The sequence below is a fragment of the Nomascus leucogenys genome, chromosome 2 (assembly GCF_006542625.1).
Source record: "Nomascus leucogenys isolate Asia chromosome 2, Asia_NLE_v1, whole genome shotgun sequence".
Taxonomy (NCBI): domain Eukaryota; kingdom Metazoa; phylum Chordata; class Mammalia; order Primates; family Hylobatidae; genus Nomascus; species Nomascus leucogenys.
The window spans coordinates 102,634,476-102,658,313 of NC_044382.1; the positions used below are offsets into that span (position 1 = coordinate 102,634,476).

The following is a 23,838-nucleotide window of genomic DNA, read 5'->3' on the forward strand; positions in this document are numbered from 1 at the left end:
ACGTGGTTTTTGTCATTGGTTCTGTGTATGTGATGGATTACATTTATTGATTTGTGTATGTTGAACCAGCCTTGCATCCCATATCATCACTAAAATTATCATCACTAAATTGCCTAGTAATTTTCCAACTCAGCAACAATTTATTTTCCATGTAAAGAAGGCGCTTCCTTTGGATTTATCAAAACAGGAATGCTTTAACAGTCTTTAAATTTTTAAAAAAATTAGTGAGAAATTAGCTTATGTAATTCAGTTCATTATTAAGGGTTGACCTGATTGAAGTCTTTCTTCATTTCAAGAGAGAAAGAGAAAGGAAGTGGGCGCGCAAGACAGAAACTTTATACTGTAATTAAAATAGTTAAAAACACAAACACATATGCTTGTTTTGATAAAAATAATTATACATGTTTCTTATTGAGGAAATATATCCAGAATAAATAAGGTTATTTTAAATAGTTTGTTTTCAATTATGAGACTGAAATGTCTAAGTTCTTAGCAGTTATTGCAGTATTCCTAATACAAATAAAACTTCACCATTACAATCACTCACTGTTTCAAAATAATGAGTTATTACCTATAAATAATATTCTAGTCACAACCACCTGTCAAATACTTAGCACAAACTGATTTAACATATTGGCCACCTTGAAGAAAGTAGTTAAAGACCATGAAAGAACAGGATACAGATCATTAATGCTTCAAGGCCAGAGAGAAGAGGCTCAAATGGCCTCCAGTGAAATCAACTTTGTTCATAGGCAGTGAAGCCCTGTAAGTCATAGCTTATACTGAATGAAGAGTGGAAACTGAAGCAAACTGGAAAACATATGGCTCATCTCAAGGGAGTTCCAACTTGCCACACTGTTCCCGTATAGAATGGAGCCACAGTGTGACTGGAACTTCGTATTTTTCAAGAGAAATCAAAAGCCCAATTTTTACTTAAATTAGATGGAAACCAATTTTTAAAAATTTAAGATTGTGGAGGCTCACTTAGTTTGGGGGTCTCCAATTTGTAAACTCTACTCTATGTAACATTATAGAGCGTATAATTGACTGATATTCTCCTATACAGCTTAGCAACATCCAGGCCAAAAACAGATATACCATTAATAAAAATATGACTCCAATGATCCAAGAAAATAGTAAACCTTCAGAAAGTAGACTTGGGTCAAAAATCTTTCCAAAACCAAGCTTTCATGATTATCTCCACTTTGCAACAGTTGAACTATGACTTTCTTATACTGGCACAAGTACTAAGCAAGTTTAAATGAAGATTCCAAACACAAAATCACAGAACTGAAAGGGAATGAAAGGAGCTCTTTCACAATTCTGGTTTCTATTTTAATAGTGGTTATATACAATACAATAGATGCCAGGCTTCTGGAAAGTTCTGAAATAATTCCAAACAATGCCTCCAAAGCACTTGGCATTAGAAAAACAATAGGCGGAGTGCAGTGGCTCACACCTGTAATCCCAGCATTTTGGGAGGGTGAAGCAGGAGGATCGTTTGACCAGCCTGGCCAACAAAGCAAAACTTTGTCTTTCCAAAAAAAAAAATACAAAAAATTAGCCAGGTATGGTGGCACATGCCTGTGGTCCCAACTACTCAGGAGTCTGAGGTAGTAGGATTGCTTAAGCCTGGGAGGTCAAGGCTACAGTGAGCTATGATAAAACTTCTAAATATGGTATTTCCCTCTGCTCTTAGGTCTTTACCATCTATGTATATATCCTTGTGCTTGAAATTTCTTCATTTAAAAATCATGATGCATCTTCCTGCGCCACAGCAAAGTTTGGATAGCATGGTTCCTGATATATCATGACTATCTAGGACTAACTCTAATGTCACTACTGGTAATTATGTTCCTTGCCAACACATAATTCTAATTCTTCAACAAATAATTCTTCAACAAATAATTCTAAGTCTTATTTTTGTGTCTTTCATTTTTCTCCGTTATACATTTTCTTGAAATCTTATCTGTAAATTTCTATAATGTTATTCCATTTCAATTCTGTAAGTAAAAAACTTAAATGCTTATAATTCAAATATTATACTTAGTTCCTCAAATATGGATTCTGTCCTAGATTTTTCTATTTTCAACTAAAAAGATGTCTACCAAAATGCTTTCACCATGCCTAGAAAACAGTAGGAACATGTATACACACATAATTATGGATGAATATATATCTAATAGTTTAAGTTCTATTAGATGTTCCTTTGCTTTTTATACCTCATTGAAACATCCTTTAACTCTACAGCCCTACAAATACCTCAATGTAGCAGGTTATGGGTAAATTCATTGTTTAAAATGTTCTAAAGGACATAGCTCTTTAAATCTGTGATAAATCTTATTAGAAGGTAAATATTTTCAATTGAACTCTTTTCTAAATATAGGGGGAAAAGCTGTATTGCATCTTCTTAAAACATGAACACAGGTATATTATTTTTCTATAACCTTTCATTTCATCTTTCCTTCTACTTTTATATACCTGTGTTGTTTGCTCAGTCATTTAAGACATACAATCTAAAAGTCTTCATTGAGGTCTTTCTGATACATTTCTTCAAGTTTTTAAAAAATTTCAGATGACTCAACTTTAAAAGTAATATATAGGAAACCGTGCTCTACTAGATCACAAATAATCTAACTTCTGGTTAACAACAACAAAAAAGACTAGCTATCAATTAGTACATTAATCTGCTTGAGCGGCCATACAAAATACCACACACAGGGTGGGTTAAACAACAGAAATTTGTTTTCTTACAGTCTGGAGGCTAGAAGTTCCAGAAAAAGATATAAAAGGACCAGTTTCTGGTGAAGGCTCTCTTTCTGTCTTTCAGAAGACTGCATTCTTACTGGAGAAAGGGAGAGCTCTCTGGTGTCTCTTCTTATAAGGACACTAATCCTAGTGGATCAGGGTCCCACCCTTATGACTTCATTTAACCTTAATGACTTCCTTACTCCAAATACAGTTACACTGTAGGTTATGGCTTCAACATACAAATTTTGGGGAAATTCAGTTCAGTCAATAGCATTCTGCCGCTGGCCCCCTCAAAATTCATGTTCTTATCACATGCAAAATGCATTCATTCCATCCCAACAGCCCCAAAATTCTTAACTGATTCCATCATCAACTCTAATGCCTAATGTCCAAAGTTTCATCTAAATATCATCTAAATTAGGTATGGGCAAGAATGAGGTATGATTCACCCTAAGGCAAAATTCCTCTCCAGCTGTAAACCTATGAAACCTGACAAGTTATGTATTTCCAAAATACAATGGTGGGACAGGCAAACAATTCCCATTCCAAAAGGGAGACATTAGAAAGACATTAGAAAGAAGGAAGAAAAGGGTGATGACCCAAACCAGTGCCAAACTTAGGAAGGCAAATTCCACTCCACCATTAAGGTTCAAGAATAATCTCCTTTGGTTTGACACTCTGTTCTCCAGCCCTCTCTATTTTCCAGTTCCAGAGCCACATCTACATTTTTAGGTATTTGTTAGAGCAAACAATTCATGGTATTACAATTTGTATTAGTCTACTCAGGCTGCCATAACAAAACTGCATAGACTGGGTTGCTTAAACAAGAGAAATTTATTTTCTCACAGCTCTTGAGGCTAGAAGTCCTACATCAAGGCCCAGCAGGGTTGGTTGGTTTCTGATAAGGGCTCTTTTCCTGGTTTGCAGATTTTTGCTTTCTCACCATGTCCTTACATGGTAAAGAGAAAGTGACCAGGAGAATGGCCTCTCTGGTGTCTCTTCTTATGAAGACACTAATCCTATGGGACCAAGGTCCCATCCTATGACCTCATTTAACCTTAATTACTTGCTTACTCCAAATGCAATCACATTGGGGTTAGGGTTTCAATATACAAACTGGAGGGACATAATTCAGTCAATAGTAATTAGAAAGGAAAGTATCAGGGGACTGTATTATGTTTAGGGACATTCGTATTATAATAGTCTTGATATTTTCCCCAATATCCTCTAATCTTAGAAGATGCATTACTTCAACAACATGGTATGTTTATCCCTGCTTTCAAATAGAAAGGCCAATTTTGTCCCAAATTAGAGAAAGAAAGAAGCAGAGAAAGATGATGCAAAGGGTTTTTTGCACCTATAGAGACAGACAGAACAGTCCACAAAAGAAACTACCACACTTCTCACACCATTTTAAGTTCAGAGGATTCCCAAAACCATTCTCAGTTTCCATAATTTGCTGGAAAGACTCACAGAACTCACTGAAAGCTATTATATTCACAGTTACAGTTTATTACAGGGAAAGGATATAGATTAACAGGAGCAAAGAAAAGGTGCACATAAGACAGAGACTAGGAGGGTACCAAACATGGAACTGCCATTGTCCTCTCCCCATGACGTCATGATCACGTCATTCTCCTGCTTTCTGTTTAACAATACACACAGAGTATTGCCAACTAGGAAGGCTCACAGAAGACAGAGTGTTCAGAGTTTTTCTTGGGGCTCTGTTACTTAGGCATGAATGACTAATTGACTGCCCACATGGTTGAGGTCAGCCTCCAGGTTAACTGATATCACTTAACCAAAAGCCCCAACCTAAGTCACACAGTTAGTATTTCTGGCATGGGCAGCCCCCACCCAAAGACTGTAATAGACACAGCCAGCCCTGATCTTCAATCATACCATTAGCGTGGCCCAAGGCATTATCATCCATAAAGTGAGGGCAAAGGCCAGACTTCTGTTTGGGCAAGATTATGTTTTTTACTAAATCGGAGATAAGAGTAACCATTCAATAGTTCCTACTGCTTACAGAGGCAAGTCCAAGCTCCTCAGCAAACTATACAAGCCTTCTCTGCCCACATCTTATGCACACACACATAGCCATGACATGGCTCCTATTTCCTTCTTCAACTCCATCTCTCACTACAATCAAATTTTTCCCTCTAGTAATTGCAAATTCCTTTTAGTTTTTACAAACATTAGACTGCTAACAGCTATTTCTTCTATCTAGAATGTCTTTCTGCTTTATTTTAAATGATCCATCCTTAAGTTCTCAACTTAGGGATAATTTTCTCCAACCCCAGGAAAAGCTTTATAACACTCCCATAGTATCCTATACATACTTCCATCTATCATAATACAAAACATTATACTAAAGTCTTACCTTCATAGTAGACACCCAACCAGAAGGTAATATCCTCAAATATGAAGTCTAGATTGCCTTATCACTAGGTATACATCTATTACTGATTCAAATAACTGAAAATCTGTTTTTTTCCCTTATCTAGACCTTAGGCCTTTCCCTGCTCATTTATCTCTCCCGCTCTCCATCTCTTCTGAGACGAGAGCCTTATCCCCGTTCAGCCAAACCCTACTGAAAGAAATCCTTTCTTTTCTATCCCAACATCCTCAACCGGCCTGATCTGACCTTTCTTTCCATCAATTCTCAGATATGACCATTTAATCAAAGTATTCCAACTACATCAGAGTGTATTAAACCAAATGGATCAAGATTATTAACAAAATTCCAAACTACTTAATTCCAGAGTCATTTCCATAGTACAGGCAAAAATGATGATATCAAGAAGAATGGGTAATTCAAATCAAGAGAGTATCTAATCTAACCATCAACCTTTTCACATTTTTTACTTGCCTCATCTTAGGTTATACTCTTGGTCACAACTGTAGCTTGCTCCACATTTTATATAAGCACATAAGCTTATATATACAAAGCTATGCTTTGTAGAGGAAAGGGGTATCACTTGTATGCCTTCATTAACTTGGATATTTACTCTGAATTGTTCTTTTTTAATACAAATAGTGTGTCTCCTGAGCTACAAGTATCTTTTCTACTGTTTTCTTATACTTGATTACGTATGATGGCAACATGATTGGCAGAGAATAGGAATACTAGCTATATCCCAAGTAGTTAGTAGTTACACTGGTGGTTATAATCATCCCTATAAAGAGCCATTAAAGGGCCTTACAAGGGCCCAAATCCACAGTCTTAGTCTTGTTAGCACCTCTTTAACTTCTAAGCAAAGCAAAGCTTGGTACATTATCAATCTAGACCATGATTAAATAAATATACAGAGAAAGAAGAGCCACGATGGCCGGCTAAGAGGGAGGAAGAGCGTCTCCCATCGAAAGAACAGACCATCAAGATCACCAGTAAACTTCAAGCAAATCTTTGGGAGGAAGCCACTGAGAGTGAACAGAGAAAGGACGCAGACCCTGGGCTGAAGGAGGAGGAAGCTGCGAACTCAACAAAGGGTTGCCAAGCACCAGGATTCATTTCTGGCCTTGAGTGGCTCCTGGAGAAGGAGTGAGTTAAACAGGCGTGGAATGGCCTACTCTCACCATGGACCTCCAGAATCCTATCTACAGGAGACTCAATGACCCCCATGGGCACTTGAGCTAGCAGGGAGAGCTGCTTGGAGAAGTGGCAGGGACAGGACTCCAGCCTGTGCAGAGCCCAGAGGCTTTGGCACGGAAATGGCTACAGTTGAGCACAGCCAGGGACGGCTATCCCCCAAAGCTCATCACGCTCCTCTACGCAGCTTTAGCATATATTGACTGTCAGGCCTGGACAGAACAGGGCTAACTTGCCTGGAGGACAGAGCCAGTCTGATCTGAGCATCCCCACCCTGTCTGCCAGCCTCTACCAGTCACTGCCTGGCCACATAAGCTTGCAGCATAGTCTCAGATATCCAACAAGGGCACTTCCCAATGGCCAACACCACAGCTCATCAGCCGGCAGATGTCACCTGACCATCAAAGAACTTCTGCAGATGGGCTTTGATATGGTTGGGCTATGTCCCCACCCAAATCTCATCTTGAATTCCCATGTGTTGTGGAAGGGACCCAGTGGGAGGTAACTGAATCATGGGAGCATGTCTTTCCCATGCTGTTCTCATGATAGTGAATAAGTCTCACAAGATCTGATGGTTTTAAAAATGGGAGTTTCCCCACGCAATCTCTCTCTTTGCCTGCTGCCATCCATGGAAGACATGACTTGCTCCTCCTTGCCTTCCACCATTATTGTGAGGCCTCCCCAGCCATATGTAACTGTAAGACCATTAAACCTCTTTCTTTAGTAAATTGCCCAGTCTCAGGTATGTCTTTATCAGCAGCATGAAAACAGACTAATACAGGCCCCTATCAGCACACACCTGCCCACAGCCTCCCCGCACTGCTTTGCCAGAATGCATATGCTCACAACCTCCCCCCCACTGCCCCGACCTACTGCTGGTACACACACACACATGAACACAGATCCCTCTGCCACTGGCCTAATGAAGGGCTTTTGTCAGCACCCTCCATGAGTGTTGCTACCAGTGAACTGGGAACACCTCAGCTCCTCCAGCACAGCAGGTGCTTAACCTCAAGGGGCCAGAGAACAAAGCTGTGAGCCTGGACACAACCCTTCAGGGTTAAAGCATGCAGCCCAGGAGTGCTGAGCTGAACCTTGGTCCCCTGAAATCACCCAGAAATGAAGACAGCTGACTGAAACCAATTTGAAGAACGGTCAAACCCTCAAAGGCATCAAGGAGTATAAAAGCAAAAAGGCCCATCCAAAGGACAGCAACAACAAAGATTAAAGGAACATCAGGCCACAAAGATGAAGAACCGGTGGAAGGACTATGGCAACTCAAAAAGTCAGAGTGTCTCTTGGACCACAGCGCGATAAAAATATAAGTCAACACAATGAAAATCGCTCAAAATCATACAAATACATAAAATTACACAAAATGCTCCCAAATGACTTTTGGGTAAATAATCAAATTAAGGCAGAAATCAAGAAGTTCCTTGAAAACAATGAGAACGAAGATAGAACATACCAGAATCACTGGGACATGGCTAAAGCAGTGTTAAAATGGAAATTCAAAGCATTAAATGTCCACATCAAAAAACTAGAAACATCCCAAATTAACAACCTAACTTCACAACTGAAAGAATGAGAGAAACAAGAGCAAATCAACCCCAAATCTAGAAGACCAGCAATAACAAAAATTAAAGCTGAACTGAAGGAAATCAAAACACAAAAAACCATTCAAAAGATCAACAAATTAAGTAGTTGATTTTTTGAAAAAAATAAAATAGGCCACTAGCTAGGCTAATTAAGAATAAAACAGAGAAGATCCAAATAAACACAATTAGCAGTTACTAAGGGAATGTTACTACTGACCCCACAGAAACAAAAACAACCATCAGAAACTACTATGAACAGCTCTACGCAAACAAACTAGAAAACCTAGGTGTCATGGATATATTCCTGGACACGTGCACCCTCCCAAGACAGAGCCAGAAAGACACAGACTCCCTGAACAGACCATTAACGAGCTCCAAAACTGAATCACTAATAAATAGCCTACCAACCAAAAAAAGCCCAGGACCTGATGGAGACACAGCCAAATTCTACCAGATGTACAAAAAAGAGCTGGTACCATTCCTACAGAAACTATTCCAAAAAATTGAGGAGGAAGGACTTCTCCCCAACTCATTCTATGGGGCCAGCATCACCTTGATCTAAAGTCTGACAGAGAAACAGTAAAAAAAAGCAAACTTCAGGCCAATATCTTTGATGAACATTGATGCAAAAATCCTCAATAAAATACGTGCAAATCAAATCCAATAGCATATCAAAAAGCTAATCCACCATGATAAATGAGGCTTCATCCCCAGGATGCAAGGCTGGTTCAACATACGAAAATCAATAAATGTGATTCATCACATAAACAGAACTAAAGACAAAAGCCATATGATTATCTGAATAGGCTTTTGATAAAATTCATCATCCCATCATGTTAAAAATTCTCAATAAACTAAGTATTGAAGGAACATACCTCAAAATAAGAGACATCTATGAGAAACCCACAGCCAACATTATATGGAATGGGCAAAAGCTGGAAGCATTCCCCTGAAAACCGGCACAAGGATGCCCCCTCTCACCACATCTATTCAACATAGTATTGGAAGTCCTAGCCAGAGCAATCAGGCAAGAGGAAGAAATAAAGGACATCCAAATAGGAAGACAGGAAGTCAAATTACCTATCTGCAGATGACATGATTCTATATCTAGAAAACCCCATAGTCTGAGCCCAAAACCTCTTTCAGCTGATAAACAACTTCAGCAAAGTTGCAGGATACAAAATCAATGTACAAAAATCACTAGCATTCCTACAGACCAACAACAACCAAACTGAGAGCCAAATCAGAATGGCCATCCCATTCAAAACTGCCACACACACACAAATACCTAGGAATACAGTTAATCAGGGAGGTGAAAGAGCTCCACAATGAGAGTTACAAAACACTGCTGAAAGAAATCAGAGATGACATGCAAATAAATGGAAAAACATACCATGCTGGTGGAAACGAAGAATCAATATCATTAAAATGGCTACACCGCCGAAAGCAATTTACAGATGCAATGCTATTTCTATCAAACTACCAAAGGCATTCTTCACAGAACTAGAAAAAATTATTTTAAAAATTTTTATGGAACCAAAAAAGAGCTCAAATAGCCAACACAATACTAAGCAAAAAGAACAAAGCTGGAGGTATCATGTTACCTGACTTCAAACCATACTACAAGGCTACAGGGACCAAAACAGCATAGTACGAGTACAAAAACAAGCATATAGACCAATAGAACAGAATAGAGAGCCCACAAATAAGGCCACACATCTACGACCATCTAATCTTTGACAAAGCGGACAAAAACAAGCCAAGGGGAAAAGACTCCCTGTTCAAAAAATGGTGCTGAGATAACTGGCAAGCCATATGCAGAAGATTGAATCTGGACCCCTTCCTTATACCATAGACAAGAATAAACTCAAATGGATTAAAGACTTAAATGTAAAACCCAAAACTATAAAACCCCTGGAAAACAACCTAGGCAATACCATCCTGGACCTAGGAACGGGCAAAGAATTCATGACAAAGACACCAAAAGCAATCGCAACAAAAGCAAAAACTGACAAATGGGATCTAATTAAACTTAAGAGCTTCTGCACAGCAAAAGAAACTATCAGCAGAGTAAACAGAAAACCTACAGAATGGGAAAAAAATCTGTCTTAGTCAGATGCATAGTTGGCAAAAATCGAGATTCAGGAGAAAGTCCAGCATCTACAAGGAACTTAAACAACGTTGTAAGAGAAAAACAAACAACCCCATTAAAAAGTAAACAAAAGACATGAACAGATACTTCTTAAAAGACATACATGTGGCCAAGAAGCATATGAAAAAAAGCTCAATATCACTGATCATTAGAGAATTGCAAATCAAAACCACAATGAGATACCATCTCACACCAGTCAGAATGGCTATTATTAAAAAGTCAAAAAATAACAGATGCCAGCGAAGTTGTGGAGACCCTGATACATTGTCGGTGGGAGTGTAAATTTGTTCTACCATTGTGGAAAGCAGTATAGCGTTTCCTCAAAGAACTAAAAGCAGGGCTACCATCTGACGCTGCAATACCATCACTGGGTATACACTCAGAGGAAGAATATCTACCATAATGACACAGGCAAGTGAGTGTTCACTGCAGTACTGTTCACAACAGTAAAGACATGGAATCAACCTAAATGCCCATCAATGACAGACTGGATAAAGCAAATGTGGTACCTACACACCATGGAATATTACGCAGCCATAAAAAAATGAGATCATGTCTTCTGCAGGAACGTGGATGAAGCTGGAGGCTATCATCCTTAGCAAACTAACACAGTAACTGAAAAACAAATACTACATGTTCTCACTTATATGTGGGAGCCACATGATGAGAACTCATGAACATAAAGAAAGGAACAACAGACATGGGTCTACTTAAGAGAGGGAGGTGAGGAGGAGGGCAATTAGCAGAAAAGATGACTATTGGGTACTGAGCTTAATACCTGGGTGATGTAATAATATGTACAACAAACCCTATGACACATGTTATCTATGTAACAAACCTACACACGTATCCCCAAACCTAAAATAATTTTTTTAAAAAAGGAATAACCAGGAAAAAAAAAGAATACTAAAGCCCTCCCCATCATAGTGTAAATAATGAATAATTACAAAATGAAACTTTCCTCCTGAAAATTAGCTTTAACTATGTTATATCATAGGAAATAATATCAATAATTCCAAAGTAAAAAAAAAAAAGTCGGAGTGTCTTCCTACCTCCAAATGACTGCACCACCTGCCTAAGAATGGTTCTTAACCAGGCTGAAATTATAGACATAGAATTCAGAATCTGGATGGCAAGGAGAATCATCAAGATTCAGGAGAAAGCTGAAACCCAATCCAAGGAATCTAAGGAATCGAATAAAACAATACAAGAACTTAAAGATGAAATAGTCATTTTAAGAAGAAACCAAACTGATCTGATAGAGCTGAAAAACTAAAAGAATTTCATAATACAATCAGAAGTGCTGAGAAAAGAATAGACAAAACTGAGGAAAGAATCTCAAAGTTCAAAGACCAATTCTTCGAATGAACTCAATCAGACAAAAATAAAGGCAAACGAATAAAAAGAATGAACAAAATCTCCAAAAAATATGGGATTATGTAAACAGGCCAAACATATGACACATTGGCATCCCTGAAAGAGAAAGACATGAGAAAGCAACTTAGAAAACATAATTAAAAATTATGAAAATTTCCCTAACGTCACTGGGGAGGTAGACATTCAAATTCAGAAACTGCAGAGAACCCCTGTAAGATGCTATTCAAGACAACCATGCTGAAGACAAATAGTCATCAGATTCTCCATGGTCAAAGTGAAAGAAAAAATCTTAAAGGGAGCTAAAAAGAAGGGAGGGGTCACCTACAAAGGGAACCCCATCAGGCTAACAGCTGACCTTTCAGCAGAAACCCTACAAGCCAGAAAAGATTGGGGACCTTTATTCAGCATCCTTAAAGAAAGGAAATTCTAACCAAGAATTTCATATCCAGCCAAACTATGCTTCATAAGTAAAAGAGAAATAAAATCCTTTTCAGATAAGCAAATACTAAGGGAATTCACTACCACCAGACCTGCCTTATAAGAGGTCCTTATGGAAGCACTAAATATGAAAATGAAAGGCCATTACTGGCCACCACAAAAACAAACACACTTAAGTACACAAACCATTGACACCATAAAGCAACTACACAATTAAGTCTACATAACAAGCAGCTAACAGCATAACAGGATCAAATTTTCACATATCAATACTGACTCTGAATGTAAATGGACTAACTACACCACTTAAAAGACACAGAGTGGCAATTTGAATAAAGAAACAAGACCTAACTACATACTATCTTCGACAGATCCCTCTCACATGCAATGACACCCACAGACTCAGAGTAAGGGATAGAGAAAAATCTATCAAGCAAACAGAAAACAAAAAAGAGACAGATTGCTCTTTTAATTTGAGACAAAACAGACTTGAAAGCAACAATAATCAAAAAGGACTAAGAAGGGCATTAAATAATGAGAAAGGGTTCAATTTAACATGAAAACTTTAACTACCCTAAATATACATGGATCCAACACTGGAGCACCCAGATTCATAAAATAAGTTCTTAGAGACCTACAAAGAGACTTAGATAACCACATAATAATAGTGGAAGACCTCACCTCGACACCACTGACAGTACTAGACAGACCATCAAGGCGCAAAACTAACAAAGATATTCAGGACCTAAACTTGACATTTGACCAAATGGCCCTAACAGATATCTACAGAACACTCCACTCAACTACAACAGAACATACATTCTTCTTATCTGCACATGACACATACTGTAATATTGACCACACACTCAGCCATAAAGGAATTCTCAACAGATTCAAAAAAAAAGAACTGAAATTATACCACACTCTCAACCACAGTACAAGAATAGATCTCTCAAAATCACATAATTATGTGGAAATTAAACAATCTGTTCCTGAATGACTTTGGGTAAACAGTGAAATTAAGACAGAATTCAAGAAATTTTTTGAAACTAATGAAAACAAAGAAATGACATACCAGATTCTCTGAGACAGAGCTAAAGCAGTCTTCAAAGGAAAGTTTATAGCACTAAACACCTACATCAAGTAGTTAGAAAGATCTCAAATTAACAACCTAAAATCACACCTAGAGCAACCGAGAAAAACAAAAGTAAACTAACCCCAAAGCTAGCAGAAGAAAAAACCAAAATCAGAGCTGAACTGAACAAAATTAAGACATGAAAAACTATACAAAAGGTCAATGAAACCAAAATGTGGTTCTCTGAAAGAATAAATAAGATTGACAGACCACTAGCTAGACAAATAAAGAAAAAAGGAAAGAAGTCCAAATAAACACAATCAGAAATGACAAAGTGAACATTACAACTGACCCCACAGAAATTAAAAAAAAAAACTCTCAGAGACTATTATGAACACCTCTACCTACACAAACTAGAAATCTTAGAGAAAATGGATAAGTTTCTCAAAACATACAACCTCCCAAGATTGAATCAGAAGGAAATTGAAAGCCTGAACAGACCAATAGTGAATTTCAAAATTGATTCAGTAATAAAAAGCCTACACCCACAAGAAGCCCTGGAAAAGATAGATTGACAGACAAATTCTACCCGACATATAAAGAAGAGCTGAAACCAACCCTACTAAACTATTCCAAAAAATGAGAAGGGACTCCTTGTCAAATCATTCTATGAAGCTAGCATCATTCTGATATCATAACTTTGTAGAAACACAACGAAAAAAGAAAACTTTAGGCCAGTATCCCTGATGAATATAGACGTAAAAATCCTCAACAAACACTAGCACACCAAAACCAGCAGCACATCAAAAACCTAATCTACCATGATCAAGATGGCTTTATTCTTGTTATAAAGGTTGGGTCAACATATGTAAATCAGTAAATGTGATTCAACACACAAACAAAACTAAAAACAAAAACTGTATGATCATCTCAATAGATGTAGAAAAGGCTTTTGATAAAATTTAACATCACTTCGTGTTAAAAATTTTCAACAAACTAGACATTGAAGGAACATACCTTAAATAAAAAGAGCCAGTTATGACAAACCCACAGCAAACATCATACTAAATAGGCAAAAGCTAGAGACATTTCCCTTGAAAACCGGAACAAGACAAGCATGCCCACTCTCACCACAACTATTCAACATAGTACTGGAAATTTCAGCCAAAGCAATTAGGCAAAAGAAACAAATGAAAGGCATCCAAATTAAAAGGAAGTCATACTATCTCTGTTCACAGATGATATGATTCTATACTTATAAAGCCCCTTACTCTCTACCCAATGGTTCCTAGATCTGATGAACAACTTCTGCAAAGTTTCAGGATACAAAATCAATGTCAAAAAAAATCAGTAGCATTTCAGCAATAACATCCAAGCTGAGAGCCAAATCAAGAATGCAATCCCATTCACAATAGCCACAAAAGAAAGAAAATACCTAGGCATACAGCTCAACAGGGAGGTGAAAGAGCTCTACAATGAGAATTACAAAATGTTGCTGAAGAAATCAGAAACAACACAAATGGAAAGATACTCCTTACTCATGGATAGGAAGAATCAATATTATTAAAATGGCCATGCTGCTCAAAGCAATTTACAGATTCAATGCTACTCCTATCAAGCTACCAATGACATTTTTCATAGAACTAGAAAAAATATCTAACATTCATATGGAACTGAAAAACAGCCTGAATACCCAAAACAATCCTAAGCAAAAAGAAAAACGCCAGAGGCATCCCACTATCTGACTTCAAACTATACTACCAGGCTACAGTAACCAAAACAGTGTGGTACTGGAAAAAAAAAAAAAAAAAAAAAAAACAGACACATAAAACAATGGAACAGAATAGAGAACCCAGAAATAAAGTCACACATCTAAAACCATCTGATCTTTAACAAAGTCGAAAATAAGCAATGGGAAAAGGACTCCCTATTCAATAAAGAGTGCTGGGATAACTGCCTAGCCATATGCAGGAGATTGAAACTGAACCCTTTCCTTTTACCATACACAAAAATCCATTCAAGATGGATTAAAGACTTATATGTAAAGCCTAGAACTATAAAAACTCTAAAAGAAAATCTAGGCAATACCATTCTGAATCTAGGCCCTGGCAAAGATTTCATACGAAGACTCCAAAAGCAACTGCAACAAAAACAAAAATTAAAAAGAAAGACCTAATTAAACTAAAGAGCCTCTACACAGCAAAAGAAACTATCAACACAGTAAACAGACAACCTACAGAATGGGAGAAAAAATTTGCAAACTATGCATCCTACAAAGGTCCCATAGCCAGGATCTATAAAGAACTTAAACAAATTAACAAGCAAAAAAAAACCCATAAAAAAATGGGCAAAGGACATGAACAGACAATTCTCAAAACAAGATATACACATGGACAACAAGCATATGAAAAAATGCTCAACATCACTGAGCTTTAGAGAAACGCAAATCAAAACCAAAATAAGAACCATTTCACAACAGTTGGAATGGCTATTATTAAAAAGTCAAAAAATAACAGCTGCTGATGAGGTTGTGGAGAAAGGTGAATGCTTATACAGTGGTGGGGGGAATGTAAATTTCAGCCACTGTGGAAAGCAGTTTGGAAATTTCTAAAGAACCTAAAACAGAAAGAACTCCTGGGTACATACCCAAAGGAATATAAATCATTCTAATAAAAAGACAACATGTACTCATATGTTCATCGCAGCACTATTCAAAAAAGCAAAGACATGGAATCAACCTACATACCCATCAACAGTGGACTGAACAAAGAAAATGTGGCACATATACACCATTGAACACCACACAGCCATAAAAAAGAATAAAATCATGTCCTTTACAGCAACATGGATGGAGCTTCACATTATCCTATGTGAATCAATGCAGGAAAAAAAAAATACCACATGTTCTCACTTATACATGAGAGCTAAACATTAAGTATATATGGACAAAGAAGGAAACTACACAATGGGGTCTACTTCAGGGTGGAGGTTGGGAAGAGGATGAGAATTGAAAAACTACCTATCGGGTCACTGCACATGTACCCCCGAACTAAAATAAAAGTTGGAAAGGAATAAAAGTTTAAAAATGAAATAAAATCTACTCTCTTAGCAATTTCCAAGTAAAAAATAAATAATCTGATATGAAGAAATGGAAATATATAGTAATGCTTTGCTTTGATGGTCTTCACGGTGTTATTTACTCTGAAGCAAAAATTATCTCAATTATGTATATTACAAAAGAGATCATTTCCTCCAAATGGAGACAACAAACAATATTAGAGAAAGCAGCATAGCACTTCTGTCTCTAATTTCTCTGTAATTTAGCTGTGAAACCTTGAGTAAGTCAGTCATCTGCCATCTCATCTGTAGTAAATTAATTTTAATTTGCCAAGGAGTTATAAGTAAAATTGTGATACAATTTTTCATTCATTAAACTAAAGCAAAGTAACTGATTTAAACGAGCTTTATAACTGAAATAGCTCAATGTAGCACCCCCAAGAGTACCTAATAAATTATGACAGTGTACAAAACATTCAATAGTTAAAAAAAAAAAAGATGTCATTACCTTGAACTTACAGGCAATTGGACATTCTGGATTTTTAAAAATGCCCTTCCTTCTTAACAGATTATATTTTAAAAATTTTTTACAGTTTTGGACATTGTTAAATTATACACTCAAATTACTCAATTGAACTCATTATGAGTAGAAATTATGTGGCACATGATCTGAACAACTTCGCTTATTCCTATAGAACTGTATACAGTGCACATCTTCCAAACACTCACTGTTGAGCTATATGGACTAACATACATTATTTGATATACAGTAGATCTTACTGGATTACTCAGGGCCAACTGTCTCAATTCAGAACCACATACTGAGATGAAGCTGGCGATTTGCACTCCCTCATTCTACCCTCCATCCCATGCCAATCTGTAAAACTATATTACTTTTTTTCACTTTGATGCTGGATCCCCTCTCCTCTGCTGTCAGTTCTGGGGCTCATGATCCATCACTATTACTGATCTTTGCTACTCTCCATCTAGTGAAATCAAACTGCTACACTGATATCTAACACATCTTTTCTGTTTCTTCATCATTTTTTGGCTCTTCTGCTCCCTGCTCTTCTCGGCAGGAACCAGAACACATCTTTTCTGTTTCTTCATCCTGTTTGGCTCTTCTGGTCCCTGCTCTTCTCAGCTACAAAACGAAAGACATCTACTACACAGGCACAGTCAGCCATTTAATATGCTCCTTTTTTTCTAATTAAATAGAAAAAAAAATCAAAACAGGCCAGGATACTCTTTGGCTTTCTGAACTGTTTTCATGGCGATTTGAACCAAAAGGTTCATTTCTTATTACAGAAGATGGCGTATGTTTTTTGTTTTTTTTTATTTCTAAGTTAGGAGTTACTACAGATACCTGGTCAACAGACACATTGAGAGTTTTTACAATTATAGAATTAAAGAGTTAAAATGCAATAAAAGTCATGGTGGCTGCCTTCTTAACCCTTAAAAACTCCACCAAATAAATCTCCAAAAATTTTTATTAAATCATATCTTAAAATAAATTCATAGAATTCCAAAAATAAATTCATAGAACTCCAAAAATAAATTCATAGAACTCCAAAAAGGACATGAAAAGATGCTTAACATCACCAATCATTAGGGAAGTGCAAATTAAAACCACAGAGAGATACTACTTTACACCCATCAGGATCGCTATTATCAAAAAAACAAAAAATGTGTTTGGCAAGGATGTGGAGAAATGTTGGTGAGGATGTGGAGAAATTGGACTCCTTTGCATTGCTGGTGGGAATGTAAAATGAGGTGGCTGCTGTGGAAAAGAGTGTGTCAATTTCTCGAAAAAAAAGTATACATATAGATATATATACACATAAAATTTCCATGTGATCTAGCAATTTCCCTTCTGGAGAGATATTGAAAAGAAATGAAAGCAGAGAGTTGAACAGATATTTGCACTCATGTTCATAGCAGCATTATTCACAATAACCAAAGGATGGAAACAACCCAAGCATCCATGGATGAATGAATGGATAAACAAAATGTATTAACAGCATATGCGCAAAATGGATAATTGTATTTCACCTTAAAAAGAACATTCTGACACATGCTACAACATGGATGAACCCTGGAGACATTATACTAAGTGAAATAAGCCAGTCACAAAAGGTCAAATAGTGCATGATTCCACTTATATGAGGTACCTAGAGTAGTCATATTCATAGAGGCAGTTGTCAGGGGCTGAAGGTAACAGAAAACGAGGTGTGAGTGTTTAATAGGTATGAAGTTTCAGTTGGGGATGATGAAAAACTTCTGAGTGAAAAATAAAGTTGGCATAGTACAGGGACATACTCCACACTTAGTTACCAATGACTACTGTGCAAACCCAATCTGACTCTAAAAACAGACAGTACAAGTTGTATACAACTGAGTAAATAGTGCTTACTTTTGTTAGAGCTCAATGAAGAGCACAGAAACATCTCTACATATCTACAGACACCAGATTCTCCTCACTGAGGTCTGTCTGGGAAAGCTGAGAAAAATAAACTATAAATAAATAAAATCCTTCATGCCACCAAATCACAGAATAAATATTCATTCTTGAGATTGTTAAGTACTGCTGCCTCCAGGCCTACATCCTTGCTATTCCAAAATATATCAAACACGCTCCTGTCTCAGTGCCTTTGTACTAGGCCAACTCATTCCTCAATACTTGGGGAGCTCACTCCCTCATTTCATTCAGATCTCCACTCAAGTGTTCCCTTATCAGAGAGGCTGAGTTTACCACCCTATCTAAAATAGCATCCTCTATCATTCTCTTTCCCCTTAATTTGCTTTATTTTTCTCTATACCTCTTTTTTTTTTTTTTTTTCTGGAGACGGAGTCTCGCTCTGTCACCCAGGCTGGAGTGCAGTGGCATGATGTCGGCTCACTGCAACCTCCGCCTCACCGGTTCAAGCAATTCTCCTGCCTCAGCCTCCAGAGTAGCTGGGAATACAGGCGCACGCCACCACACCCGGCTAATTTTTTTGTATTTTAGTAGAGACAGGGTTCACCGTGTTGCCCAGGCTGGTCTCGAACTCCAGAGCTCAGGCAATCCATCCGCCTCGGCCTCCCAAAATGCTAGGATTACAGGTGTGAGCCACCGTGCTCAGCCTTTCTCTATGTACTACATTAAAAAATCGCATTGATATTTTGATAAATATACAACGCACTTGCAGACAAAAACCAGAGAATTTTTCCCTCTACAGCTTTTTTGAGGATTTGGGAGAAATGGACAAATGCAACAACATTGCATGTCATTAAATACAGTATATCCATACACAAATAACGAGTTTCTTGGCCCAACAGATATAGACCCTGGAGCACTGTAAGTAAACACCTGTTAAACACCTGGATGAGGGAAAGAGAAGACTGCTTCCAAAACATACTTACTTTATTTCAAAGTCAAAAGTATTCAACACTTAATTCATACTGCATCCCAGAGAAACGTCCCACCCGCACCCATGCATGTTACAAGTTTTGAGAGCATTTTATAACTGCACTTTAATCCCTCTGTAGTGAATGACTTCTGGTAAAGCGCTGGCAGTTAATAATACTTTCTGTAGAAAAAAAAATTAATACAACAACCACAATACCTCCACTCGCAAGAAAGCGGAGGAGGGCCCATTACTCTGTCTCCAGGGACTCCCAGAAGCCCGTACGCCCCGATATAAGGAAAGTCATCCAGGGAACACACGCGTCGCTCCCCCCTAGAGGGTGGAAATGGAACATGGGACCTGCCCATCAGCGGGGGCCCAGACACAAGTCAGAGGCGTCCGCAGGGAATGCAGCGTGGTTCCAGACAGCTTCGGTCCCCAGGGCCAGCGACCCCCGCCTCAGACCGACCCAGGCCAGCCCCCTCCACGGATTTCGACCCGGGCCTGCCCCCGGAGCTCACATCCCCGCAAACGGCAGTCCTACCTGAGCTCTGCCCCCAGCTACAGGGCTGAGGGGGCAGGCGGGAGGAGGCGTGGCCTTCCAGTTCGCCAGTCGAACTCCCTCGTGCGGTTGTTATGACTTTCCCTCTCAGGATCCGCGCCCCGACCAAGTTCGAGTTGCACTTCCGGGGTCTGCAGGAGACTGATACGTCATTACGCACGCGACGGCAGCGGCGGCGACAACCCGGAAACGGGCGGAGCGTGGGCCCCGGGTAGGTTTCTGTGGTACTAGGTGGACTGGAGAAAGAGGCCCGCGTGAATTAAGTGTCGTTCTCTTATGCGCTGGCAGACTCTGGTCGCCCTTCCTTGTGAAGGCTGCCTGGGTAGTCGTAGAGGACGAAGCCACTCTAAAGCCTCGTTTTCCCCGCGGAATTTTAACCATTCTGAGGACGTCCTTACAGCCAGTTCCCCACACCCCTACTCAGAGTGTGTCAGATTTTACCCTGTCCATTCAACTTCAGAAAAACCGGGAGGTCTAGATTCGGAAGATTAAATTTATCTTTGAATTATGACATGTGAAACAGGAAGTTAATACTGGCATCCTAATGACAAAAGTTTTCTCGTTATCATACTTGACTCAAATGGGAATCTTACGGATATTAATGGTTTTTCCAGAAACAGGTTTGAAAGGTATTTCAAGGATAAATCTGGGGAAAGGGATGGGAGCAACTGATTTTTAATTTTTAGATAGTACTCTCAGCGCATTTATTTAGTCCAAAACTGTTAATGAATTAGGCTAAACTAGACGCTGGGGTAACAAAGCTGAGTTAGACATCCTCTCCTCTGAGGCAGCTAAAGAGAAGGAAAGTCTGGTGGCTGACAAGTAAACCAACAGTATGTTCTTCCAAGAGGAGATCCCAGACTCTCTAAAGTATACTTCACTTCCACACTGTTTGTACTTCTTAATCTCCACTCCCTTCTTGTTTCCTTCATAAAAGTAGAATGCTATTCATTTATTTATTTGCAAATGTACCCTGCCCCCCTAAAATGTAAACTCATGGATGGTAGTGACATTATCTTGTCTTTTTAATGTATCCTCAACCATACAACAGTGCCTGTCCACGAAGTAAACGATAAATATTTATTGAATGACTGAATGATCACAGTGGTAAATACTAGATTGGGGAAATTTAGAAAAGTGTATAGGACAAGAAGAAAGTGGTGTAAGTAAGTGGTGGGAGATAAGGAGCAGTAAAAGGTGAGGGAATCCACTGGAGTTAGCCAGAACTGAGTACCTGGATGAATCTCGGGCATTGCAAGACTGTTAGGGCTTCATTTCTGGAAAGAACTCAAATGGTTTGTAGAGTGACACTTTATACTGAAGAGGAAGGCAACAGCCAGATTCTGAAAAGCTTTCTATGTCATGCTGAGTAATTTGATTTTCTGCTGCAGACAATTGGGGAAACTGAAGGATTGTTGAACAGAGGAGGGAAACATTTTTATTTTGGTGGACTTTTGCAACAGTGACAGATTATATTAAAAAGATAAGGCTCCCAAAAATGTATAATCCCAGTTTAACCATGAGAAAAACATCAGACAAAATACCTGACCAGTACTACTCCAAACAGTTAAAAGTCATGAAAAACAAGGAAAGTCTGAGAAACTGTCTGAGCCAAGAGGAGCCTAAAGAGACCAACTTTAATGTGGGATCCTGAAACAGAAATAGAACGTAAGTGAGAAAACTAGTGAAAATTGAATAAAAAGAGTAAAATTCCATTAAGAGAATATGCCAATGTTTACATAAAATATGGAGATTGGTCAAAAGATGAGTGACATGACCTTTCAATATTTCCAGGATAGAGGCCCACTCAAGGGTTAGGGGAATGTACTTTGTTCAGTAGTAAACTATTGAACAAACATATGGGTGCTTCAGCCTACAATCCAGCTGGACTTACATGGGAATTAATGAGCCTTCAGATTGTTCCTATCATTGAGTCTTTCAGCTGGGGTCCAAAATTTCATAAAGCAGAGACGAGCCATCCCCATTGTGCCCAGTTCTGAATTCCTGACCCACAAAAACAATTAGAGGTAATGAAAATGATTCTTGTTACTTTAAGCCAGTAAATTTTGGAGTGATTTGTTTTTCAGCAAAAGAAACTAATATGCTGTATGACAACAGCCGAAGAATAAATATCCTTTCAAGTCCAATCCTGCCTACGATGTCAAAATCAAGAAAGAGGAGGTTATGTGCTGAAACAGAGTGAGTCCTTTTCTCTCCTTACTCTACCCTAAATGGTAAACTCCTGCCTCAGCTGACCACAAAAATATCTTCTGCAAATCTGTGAGGAGAAATGAGGGAAAGCAACAAAACTTGTGTGTGGGCTTAGATGTTTTGTTAGAATTACAACAGCCCATGTATAGCTTAGCAGAAACCATTACAATGATGACTACACAATATAGTACAAAAATTTCCCCTCATTTTAACCATAGTCATCTAAACTGTACAAGTTAGTTTATTTATAGTTTTAATTTATACATCTCTAGGGAAGCCAGAAACTTCAGTTTCTCTCCCCACCTCTCTTCTCTTGCACTTCAAAATCCTACTAAGATAAGGAAAAAGGAAAGGAGATTTGTTGATTTGTTCCCTCCTGGCTAACAGCTGGTCCATCTTTGATCACTAGAATGATCAAAGAAATGTCCCTATACCATATTTTGCATATCCTCATCCTATTCCCAGACCACTTCCTTGGGCATCTATCTTTTTATCAATCTACTCTCACCCTTCACATCAAGTGATTTCAGTGACATACAGCAGACAGACACCTCCAAAAATACTATCAAGACTACATGTTGTTCATTTAAGTTAAAAATAAAATTTAAACCTACTTATCATGACTAGGACTCAGTGCCAACATTTTAGCAGCTCAAGAAAATCGATTAAGGAAAATATTCTTAATTAGATGCTAAGGGGAAAGCTCTGTCCAAACTAACCAACTCTATTAGAATGAGGTCTGGATTCTGACTTAAATTTGGAGAATCAAGTAACATTGCTGCCCTTGCTCAAGCCCAAGCAGGTATGTGCTGTGGTTTGAATGTGTTCTCTAAAAATTCATGCACTGGAAACGTAATTGCCATTGTAATAATATTAAGAAGTGAAGCCTTAAAGAGGTGATTTAGGCGATAAGGGCTGTGCCCTCATAAAAGGATAAATGCCGTTATTGTGGGAGTGGGTTAGTTATCGTGGGAGTGGGCTCCTGATAAAAGGATAAATTTGGTGCCCATTTTCTCTCTGTCTTGTGCACTCTCACTCCCCTGTCTCACCCTCTCTCTCCATGTGATGTTTTCTGCCACAAGATGACCTTCACGAGATGCAGCCTCTGGATCTTGGACTTCCCCAGCCTCCAGAACTGTAAGCCAAATGAATCTCTTTGTTTATAAATTACCCAGCGTGTGGTATTCTTACAGCAGCAGAAAATGGACTAAGACAGTATGTGTGAAGTGTGGCATAGTAATTACAAGTTCTGCCTTCTAGATTCAGTTTATAGTCAAAGTCCAAAAAGTAGGATCATATAACCAAATAATTTCTAATGACCCCTCCAACAAAATGATTATTACTTGAAATCAACCCCCTATCACTTGTACTTTCCATCTAGATGCTGGGGACACAAAGCTGAGTTAGACCCAAGAACACCCTTTTCATTATGCCTGGAATTTTTTTAAAATGTGAAAAGATAACATATCAATGTTCAAAACATACCTCAAGAGAATTTCAAACAAAAAAACATAAAATAGCCTCTAGTTTGTGATGGAGACAATTTGTAGGTTGATATATTTACCTAGAGTTAGACAACCTGTGAGGTTTGAGGGCACAGTCTCTAAGGCATCCCTGATTTCTGACACCAACTGCAAGT

The 23,838-nt window shown here is 38.3% G+C and overlaps 1 protein-coding gene and 1 long non-coding RNA gene across 4 annotated transcripts in view; one reads left to right on the forward strand and one right to left on the reverse strand.

Annotated features, from left to right (window-relative positions):
- Positions 1-20,131, reverse strand: part of FAM172A (family with sequence similarity 172 member A) — a 481,319-nt gene extending 461,188 nt beyond the window's left edge. For all 3 annotated transcript variants that reach the window (XM_030816846.1, XM_012505467.2, XM_030816852.1), the window contains exon 1: positions 19,971-20,131. The gene's annotated coding sequence lies outside the window, so the exon portion shown is untranslated. The remainder of the gene's footprint in view (positions 1-19,970) is intronic.
- Positions 20,132-20,150: 19 nt separating this feature from the next.
- Positions 20,151-23,341, forward strand: LOC115836325. Its single transcript, XR_004031293.1, has 3 exons — positions 20,151-20,199; positions 22,076-22,187; positions 23,282-23,341. It is a non-coding gene; the product is annotated as an uncharacterized LOC115836325 (long non-coding RNA).
- The last annotated feature ends 497 nt before the right edge of the window (positions 23,342-23,838 follow it).